Below are 9,750 nucleotides of genomic sequence, written 5' to 3'. Positions count from 1 at the left end.
TCCTACTTTTCACGTACTAACAGAATCACGTACCAAGGGTTCTTACCGAATTGGGCCCGTTGGCCCATCATTCCAATTTTGGCCCATTAGGCCCAAAAATATCGAGGGCACAGAAATCATGCACTTTGCAGTCCCAAACATTGTAACTTACCAAAAACATTAATCGATTTACCTCACGAGCATTCGCACACTCGCAAATCTACAAAATACCGGTTTTCGGCATTTCGGCATTTCGACTTTTGCCGATCTAGACTAAGAAAGAGGGTGTTAGTTACACACCTGTTTGCGACGATATGCTGACGAGATCCACACACGAACCGCCTACAATTGGATTGCTAACACGTTAATCTAACTATTCAAATACAAACTACGTATTAACCCCTTACAATATTCGGCCAACCACACCTACAGATCATAGTAAGCTTATAAGAAATCAATAAGCAACCCATTAACAAATTTTTGTCAATGTTTACCACATAATCATAATTTCACTGCAAGCTGTCTTCTTGAGCAACAGTCACTAAATCATTTATAACTGGAGCTACGAAACTCCAAATCAAGTGCTATTAATTTTCCCTGAAAATAGACTCATATATCTTCTATCCATAAAACTTTCAGAATTTTTGGTTTAGCCAATCAATACCAGATTTTTCTCAAAGTTTCCCATGTTTCACTGTTTGACTAATCTGACCACTCTTCATTACGAATCAAATTTCTCATTGTACAGAATTCAAAATATGTTCTTGTTTATTTCATTAGAAACTAGACTCAATAAGCTTTAATCACATAATTTATTCAACTTCTAATTCATCTCCCACAATTTATGGTGATTTTCCAAAGTCACGTTACTGCTGCTGTCCCAAGCAGATTTATTACCAAATCACTCTTTCATACACCTATCTTGCATGCATGTTATTTAAACATGTATATCACCAATCAATCATCACATATCTATGATTTTACTTAAGTATAATCTCTATTTCATCATTTTAAAGCACAACATGTTAGCTGATTTTTCCCTTTAACATCTAAGGCACATGCATGCTTATTTGTTTGGCTCAACTTCACCTATCTTCCATTTTTCATCAAAAGAACATGAAACAACAACCATTTCCTTCATTTTAATTCATGACTAAATGCTCACAACACAACTAAAAATCAAAATATACTTCAAGAGTTAAGGTAGAATCAAGAACTCATGAACCTTAAAATAGAAGCAAGGTACCAAGAACTTACCTTCAATTTTCCTCCTCCTAATGACCGAATACTCAAGAGCTTGTTCCTCTCCTTTCTCTTCTCTAACTTTCAGCTATGATGAACAAAGATGGACAAAACTTTGTTCTTTTCACCCCTTTTTCTTTTAATAAAACTTCATATTTCATCCATTTAATTCTTTAATACAAAAGACATGAAATTCTTATCATGAAACATTTACCTAACCCATTATCATGGAACATTTACCTAACCCATTATCATGGAACATTTACCTAACCTATTATCATGAAACATTTACCTAACCCATTATCATGGAACATTTACCTAACCTATTATCAATTTGTATCAATTTGTACCATAAATTATGGATATCAAGTGTACATTTTGTCTACAACAACATGATGGTTGGCCACTTCATGTAAAATGGGAGGTTTATCATGCAAATCCTCCTATTTTGCACTCCTATTTATTTGGCCACTTCAATTTAGCCTATAGCATTTTCAAATATTTTCACATAGGTCCTATTTCATAATTTCACTCACAAATGACAAAATCAAAGCATGAAATTTTGTCAACATTCACAGAATTCCCGAAAATTAGGGCGTTACAACGCTCGAGGAAGAATTAGCACCCTTGCGACACCCAAAATTGGTATATTATTAAACATGTGTTGTCTTGATTTTCAAAAATATGGATTCAATTTGAGTTTTAATCGTGATCCGATCAAAACATGAGAATTTTTAAAATGTCAGTTTCTTTTGAGAAGAGCGTTTCGTTTTTAACACGAGCCGATGATATTCACCCAACATAGCGATGAAATCAACGACTTAATATTAAATCGGCACATTGCCTTATTTATTGAAATTAATTAAAAATATGAATAAAACATTATTATAATAAGAATTAAGTAAATAATGCAAACAATGATACAATTAATAAAAAATATTAAATCTAAGAATATTAAAATAACAATAACAATATTTACAATAAAAGAAAATAATAATAAAATAATTTACTATTAATATAATAAGAAAAATAATGTATTTATAACAATAATAGAAAATACCAATATGTACATAAATATATATATATATATATATATATATATATATATATATATATATTAATAATGATGAAAAGAAAATAATGATTATACTAATAATAGTGATAATGGTAATGATCAAGTAGTAATGAAATAAGTATAAGTATGTAAAAAATAAAAATAATATAATATAAAGTGGAAAAAATAATGATAATAATATATTAATAAAAGAAATATATATATATATATATATATATATATATATACATATACCAAAAATATATTCATAATAATAGTATTGAGTATTAAAAGTATATATATAATATAGACAAAATATATGCATAATATAGTATTGAAAGTATTTATATGGGATAATATAAAAAATATATGAATAATGTGATATTAAAAATATATACATAATTTATATAAAAATATAATATTAAAATATATATACATATAATATATATAAAATATATACATAATATAGTATTAAAATATATACATGATATATACATATTAGAAATAATAATAATGTTACAAAACAATTATTAATAATACTACATAAATATAGATGTCGAAATCATCTTTTTTCAAAATTTTGGATCTAATGTAAATGTACAGGCCAATTTTAGGCCCAAAACCCAATACCCCTTTACAACCAGACCCAAACTCCAAAACCCAGAGGCCCAATCTTAAACCCAATAGCCCGCTAACCCATACCCACTAATCTAAACAACCAAGCCCACTAAACCTAACCCATTAGCTAACCCTAAAGCCAAGTACCAAACCAACCGAACCTACCCTCGACTCAAAGATTCAAGCTCGAACCCCACTTGCCCATACCGTCGACACTCCCACCACCAGCCCCACCACGCCTCTGCCTGCTGTTCGCCCATGCCACGCAAGAAACGCATACGAAAAGAAAAACAATATTAGATTAATATTGACAAATGGTTATAAAAGCTGAAGGGTAATACTTTGTAAAGGGTTGGAGTTTTGAGAATACAGAGTTCAAAAAATTTCAACGATTAAAGAAACAACAACCTCTAAGATTCACAAGCGGTATAGTTTGAGATTCAAACAAGCTCGAAAAAAGCGAAGCAATATCGGAAGGAAAACAAAAGCAAACGAAAAGGTTATCTTTTATTTTTTCGATTTTCATATATTTACATTTTTATTTCTTTACTATTAGTGAAAATATAAAACATATATATTGAAACTAAAAAAATAAAAGAGAAAATAAAAAACAGAATTTTTACCTTTTCGCCATCACACGCGGCCGGGCCGGACCTCCGTGGCCGTCCGTGACCGCCCTCCGGAGCTCCTCCTCTCCCTCTCTCTTTCTTCCCTCTCCTTTCTCCTTTTTTTTCTCTCCTTGATACAAATGAAATTTTAAAAAAGTTGGCTTTATAGGGGACCAAACGCACTGCTTTGGTCCCCCCAAACCAATGAAACGACGTCGTTTCAAGGGTGGGTCGGTCGACCCGACCCACCCCAGCAGGATCCGCGTGTTTTTAAACGCGGAAGGGCTATTTGTGCAATCAGCCCTTCCGCTTTTTCAGGTGTTTGCAATCAGATCTTTCTTGCTTTCAATTTGGCCCCGTTATTTAGCGTTCTTTGCAATCTGGTCCTCCACACTGCTATGCGTTTTGAGGAAATGGAATTATTACGGTCCTGACCCCCCACATTTTTCTCACGCGTGCAAATCGATCCTTTCCTTTCATTTTCTTTTTTAAATTAGCCCCATAACTTTGTTTTTGGTTTAATTTTAGTCCCTTTTCGTTTTTTTATTTTCAAATATCCATGTTTTTTATTATTCTTATTATTATTATTATTATTATAGGGTATTAATAAATACTTTTTTTTTAGTGCGTATAAATATATATATATATATATATATATTTATATTTTACTCACTTTATTTTAATAGTTTATTAATAATATGCTTGTTTCTTTTGTATTCCAATAAAATCATCATTGTTATTATTATTAGTTTATGTTTGTATATATTTGCATTTATAGTACGTATACATATTTAATATATTTGTATATATCCAAATGATATTATTACTAGTTCTCTTTTATGAGTATATATTACTCAAATGTTTAGCATTACATATATTTTTGTGTTCTTAATACTATACTTTATATGTATCATATATTTTAATATTTTAATATTATATTACACATGTAGATTTCATATCACTCTATGTATAAGATATATTCTCGTATACCCTTATATATTATACATATGTTTTAGCGTTTTTATGTTTTGTTATATATTAGTATACATATTTTATTATACATACCTATGTGTGCTTTTTGTTTTCGTATATCATACCATCCATTATTATACTTTATTATATAATTAACATCCGTGTTTTATCGTATATATGTATATACATGTGCTCTTTATTTGTATTATTTTCGTATGTCATATTATTTATTCTTATATTCATTATTTTCATTATTGTCACATATATGTTATTATTTGGTGTACATACATTATTATTATTGTTAATATAGATACACTTTTATGTTCATAGTATTCCTAATATATATTATGTATGTACATTTATACTATGTGTATATATATCCAGATGCATATATTTAGTACCATTACGTGTATGTCTCACGAGGCCTTATATTTTCATCATCTCGTATGTTTCAAACAATATATATAACATATTTCTAATATTATCACTACCTATACGTATATGTTTTGTGTGTATATTCTTAATGTCATTCTACCTATGTATATTCATTACGTGTTCGTATTCAATATTGTGATCATATCTAATTTTATACGTGTTGTTAGTATCTTTAAAAATTTTTACCATATTACGATGTTCGTTCCAAAAATGTTTAAATTCTTCCATTTATTTATTCTAATTTACTTCATGTTATTTCAAAATCCTGTTCATGTTTTGCTAATTGACTTCAATAATCAAGGCAATATACCGACTTAACATTAAGTCATCGAGTTCATCGCTATGTTGGGTGAATGTCGATTGACTCGTGTTAAAGCGATATACCCTTCTCAAAAACCGGAATAAACTAAAATTTCTCGTCTTCTTTTAATTGGATCACGACTAAATTTTAATATTGAACTCGTATTTTAAAAATCAAGACAACACGTGTTTAGGGGATACCAATTTTTGGGCGCCGCGGGGGTGCTAATACCTTCCTCGCGCGTAACCGACTCCCGAACCCTAATTTTTCTCTGATTTTTAATGTAGACCCTAACTCGACCTTTTCCTCATTTTTTTAAAGAAAAATCTAATAGGTGTCCGATCACACCTAGAAAAAGGATCGGTGGCGACTCCCGGTTTATTTTAAAAAACCAAATTTCAATTTCCAATTTTCTAAATCGCCACAATTTAGCGACCCGAATCCACAAAATTTTTACGTCGCTACAGTAAAAATGGGGGAAATCGACTTTTTGAAAATAAAATGTGGAATCGCCACCAATCTTTTTATTTTGGCGAGATCGGATCACCTAAGAATTTGGTTATTTTAATAAAACACTTTTTAATTACAAAAACAACGATTTTGGTCTACGAATTTTTGAGAAAACGGGTTCGGGAGTCAGTTACGCATGAGGAAGGATTAGCACCCTCACTATGCCCAAAATTGGTACCAAATCGATTAAATGTTGTCCTTTTATAAAACGTTTTTGAAATGTGATTCCTTTTCGATAACATTTGAATAACCCGAGTTGGTTATCAAAATTCTCTTGCTTAAGAGGAATATAGCATCACATCCAGCACGATAGGACACGATCGTTTATACCCTCGAAAACATGATAAGTTTTGAGTTCCAGAAGTTTATATGTTGAAAACAGTAAAAGGATGCCCAATTATCTAGTCCAACGAAAAAATCGAAACCCAGCACAATAGGTCACGACTCCTCGAATTTCTAGATATCAGACATTGCCTTATTTTTAGAATTTTAAAAAACATGAGTGAAATTCTAGAGGAATATTCAATTATTTTGAACAAACAGGAAATTGCAACCTAGCACGATAGGGCACGATTCCCCAAGTTGCCAAACATCGAGTATTACCTTCGGTTTGAAGAGTTTTTAAAGATATGAGTGAAATTCCAAAGGAATCTTCGATTGTTTCGAACAAACGAGAAATCACAACCCAGCACGATAGGGCACAATTCTCAAATTGCCAAGCACCGAGTATTGGCTTCGTTTTAAAGAGATTTTAGAAAACGTAAGTGAAATTCAAAAGGGACCTTCGATTATTTTGAACAAACAAGAGATTGCAACCCAGCACGATAAAACACGATTCCGCGAATTGCCAAATATCAAACATCGCCTTTATTTAGGATTTAGAAAAACACGAGTGAGATTCTAAAGGAACATTCGATTGTTTTGAACAAACGAGAAATTGAAACCCAGCACGATATGGCATGATTCCCGAATTTTCAAGCAATCAAATATTGCCTTCGTTTTAAGGAATTTTCAAACAAATAATTGTAAAACCGACTTAAGACACATTAATTTAACTTGAAATAAAATGGAATAATTAGTTTTGAAGAGCTGGAAATTAATAAGTGATATTTGTAAACCAAAAAGGAAAAATAAACATGGGATAATATGCATTTATTAAATACTATGATAGATGAATGAAGATAATATAATTCACTTAATCAACCAACAAAATGAACAATTAAATTCAACCGATCTAGGAAAAATATTATCAATTTCTTAGGCATGAATGAAGAATAATCAATATAATAATAATACAAAACGAAAATAACATACATAGCCTAATACAATACGATCAAATGCGAAATAAGCAAAACAAAATAAAATTAAAAAGAGATAATGTGTATAAGACAAAATTAAAAGGATGAACGATAATATGTTATAAATGAACTGTTGAATTTGAAACTTTTGTAAAAACAAACTAAAGATATATATATATATACATTCACTAAAATATACGTTAGAATGAAAACTTTTAAATCAAATAATATATAAATGTTAAAAATATTTATTAAAATACACTTGATAAAGAAAAATTTAATAATATATAGAATACGAAAGTATAGCAGAATACATAATAAGATATAATTTTAGGAGGTATACACAGTAGATTCATAAAATATATGTTTATAAATAGTTTTGGAAATAATTAGTTGTGAAAATTGCATGAGATTAAGAATGTGTATGAGACTAAATTAAATTTTCCATATGTAAAAGATTTAAAAAAACATAATTATGTACACAATAGATTAAAAACATATACATGTGTACAAATAAATTTAGAAGTATATATAAAAATAGCATGGAATTAAACATGAGTCTAATATGTATCGATGTACATAAAAACATTTAAACAAAAATACTATATAAAATGTTAAATAATATGATATAAAAAAAACTTCAAAATGGTGATTTTATAAAACATAAAATAGAGTTATTAAGGTATCTCACATATATATAAAATATTAAGTACTTTAGAACAACAAGCATTTACAAATTAAAACCTCAATCAAAATAATATATGTACTAATATATATAGAATATTTGAAGAAATATTACACAAAACGTCAAAATAATAAGATAAAAGAAACTTCAAAAATAATTGTATAAATAAAACAAACTAAATTATCAAAATGGATCAAACACATAAAAATATTAAATGTATTTTAAAATGGCAAGTTATACGAACAGAGGACTGAATTAAAATGGAATTAAAATGAGAGAGATAATTTAAAAATAAAGAAACCAACATGGAGACCAGCGTGCAACGTGCATAAATGCATAAGGAGTAAAACTGGAAATATTCCAGATCCTTGTTGAGGCACGGAACCAGTTGGAAATAAGCATAAATTACAAGACCAAATTAAAAAACAAATGAAATAAACAAGGTGCAATCAAAGACTTGTGCGATGGGGGAGGGCTTGGCATGCAATTATCCCTCTCCATTTCAAGGCTACAAATACAAGCCATAAACGGCGTCAATTTGTGCTGCGCTTCTTAAAAGCCAAATATTTTGGCAGAACAAATTGAAAAAGCCAAAAACCTAGAAGTTTGCTCCTATTCGGCCGCCACTCAAGCTTCCTTCCAACACCACGATGCGTTTAGATCCCCTTTCGGCTTCGATTTCAACGAAGCGAACCGAGATCCATGGCCGATGTAGTGACCAATTTTGGCCCGGGTCCGCTAAAACCCCAACCACATATATACATATAAAACATGCACAAATAAATAAATGAATAAAACAAAGTCCATTTAGTTAGTGTCCTATTACAAGCCCAAACAGCCCACTAAAATTAATACCCTAGCCCATTTACAAAACAGTCCAAAGCTTCGAGGCCCAAAACAGCCCAAAAGTTGAAACAACTTCAGTAACCCTAGGTCACTCCTCCTTCCTGCGCCGCAACAGCAATCGGACAGCAGCTCCGTGCCTCCGTACGCCCCAACGTTTCAGCAGCCCCAGCCTCCGTACTCCTCACGCCAAGCGCCAGCACGATCCCCGTACACGCACCCGTACCTGCAAACAAACAAGGCAGACACAACAGCAAATGAAAACAAAAGAAAAAAACATTGTATTTTTATTAATTTTTCCTCTTTCTTTTCGGCTATAAAGCCAGATTTTAATCTTGTAATAGTTTTTTTTTTACGAACAGAAGAATACAAGCAATAGAAAGCAAAAAAAAAGAAAGGTGATTTTTCGATTCAAAGATCTCTAAACGTCTTATTCGTTTTAGTTTTTATTCTACCAGATTTGTGATTCTTTTTTTTTTTTTTTTAAAAAGGGAAAGAAAAAGTGTAAAGAAAAGGAAGAGGGCTTACCTTCGCATACGAGCCGTCGGGATCCTCATCTCCTTCGTTGACATCGAAGTCGAAGATGGGATTCTGGGGCTAAAATCAACGGCCTTTGAGGCTAGGCTCCAACCGGAGAGCATTAAGATGCCTTTGTGCGCCTTCACCCATCGATAAGGTGGTGAAACAATGGCTGAGCGGTGGACCGAATGAGAGTTTTGGGGGAGGGGGGAGACCTTTGGTCTGCCTGAATTTTGGCTTTTATTTAACGAAGGAAACGACGCCGTTTTAAGCCAATACCTATGGCTTCAAAACGACACCGTTCAGCAGTCCTATACCCGATGACCCGACCCGCGCTAGGCTGAAACCCGCGCACTGGGTCCTTGAGGGTTATTTTTCATTTAGTCCCCCGCATTTGCATGGCGGTTCAATCATCTGTTATTTGCTTTATTTCCTTTTTTAATTTAGCCTTGAAACATGCACATATTTTCATTTTCGCCCGCACTTGTACACTGCGTTTTGGGGTCTGGATTATTTCCATATTTGGTCCCTGCGAATTTACCCATGTTGCGTGCTAGTCCTTCCTTTTCATTTTTAACAGTTTATTTTATTTAAACTATCCTCCATACTTTAATTTGATTTCAATTTGGCTTCTTTCTAGATTCATTTAATTGTTTTTTTTTTATTTTTTTATTGTTTATTATTCG

The 9,750-nt window shown here is 31.5% G+C and overlaps 1 long non-coding RNA gene across 1 annotated transcript; it reads right to left on the bottom strand.

The window, feature by feature from the left end:
• Nucleotides 1-8,486: 8,486 nt before the first annotated feature.
• On the bottom strand, nt 8,487-9,516 carry LOC108459408 (uncharacterized). The gene is made up of 2 exons (XR_001867353.2): nt 9,074-9,516; nt 8,487-8,771 (listed from the first exon to the last, which is right to left on the bottom strand). It is a non-coding gene; the product is annotated as an uncharacterized LOC108459408 (long non-coding RNA).
• Between the last annotated feature and the right edge of the window lie 234 nt (nt 9,517-9,750).

The sequence above is a fragment of the Gossypium arboreum genome, chromosome 4, assembly GCF_025698485.1.
Source record: "Gossypium arboreum isolate Shixiya-1 chromosome 4, ASM2569848v2, whole genome shotgun sequence".
Taxonomy (NCBI): domain Eukaryota; kingdom Viridiplantae; phylum Streptophyta; class Magnoliopsida; order Malvales; family Malvaceae; genus Gossypium; species Gossypium arboreum.
Note: the sequence above shows the minus strand (reverse complement) of the source record. Positions and strands in the feature narration are given on the sequence as shown.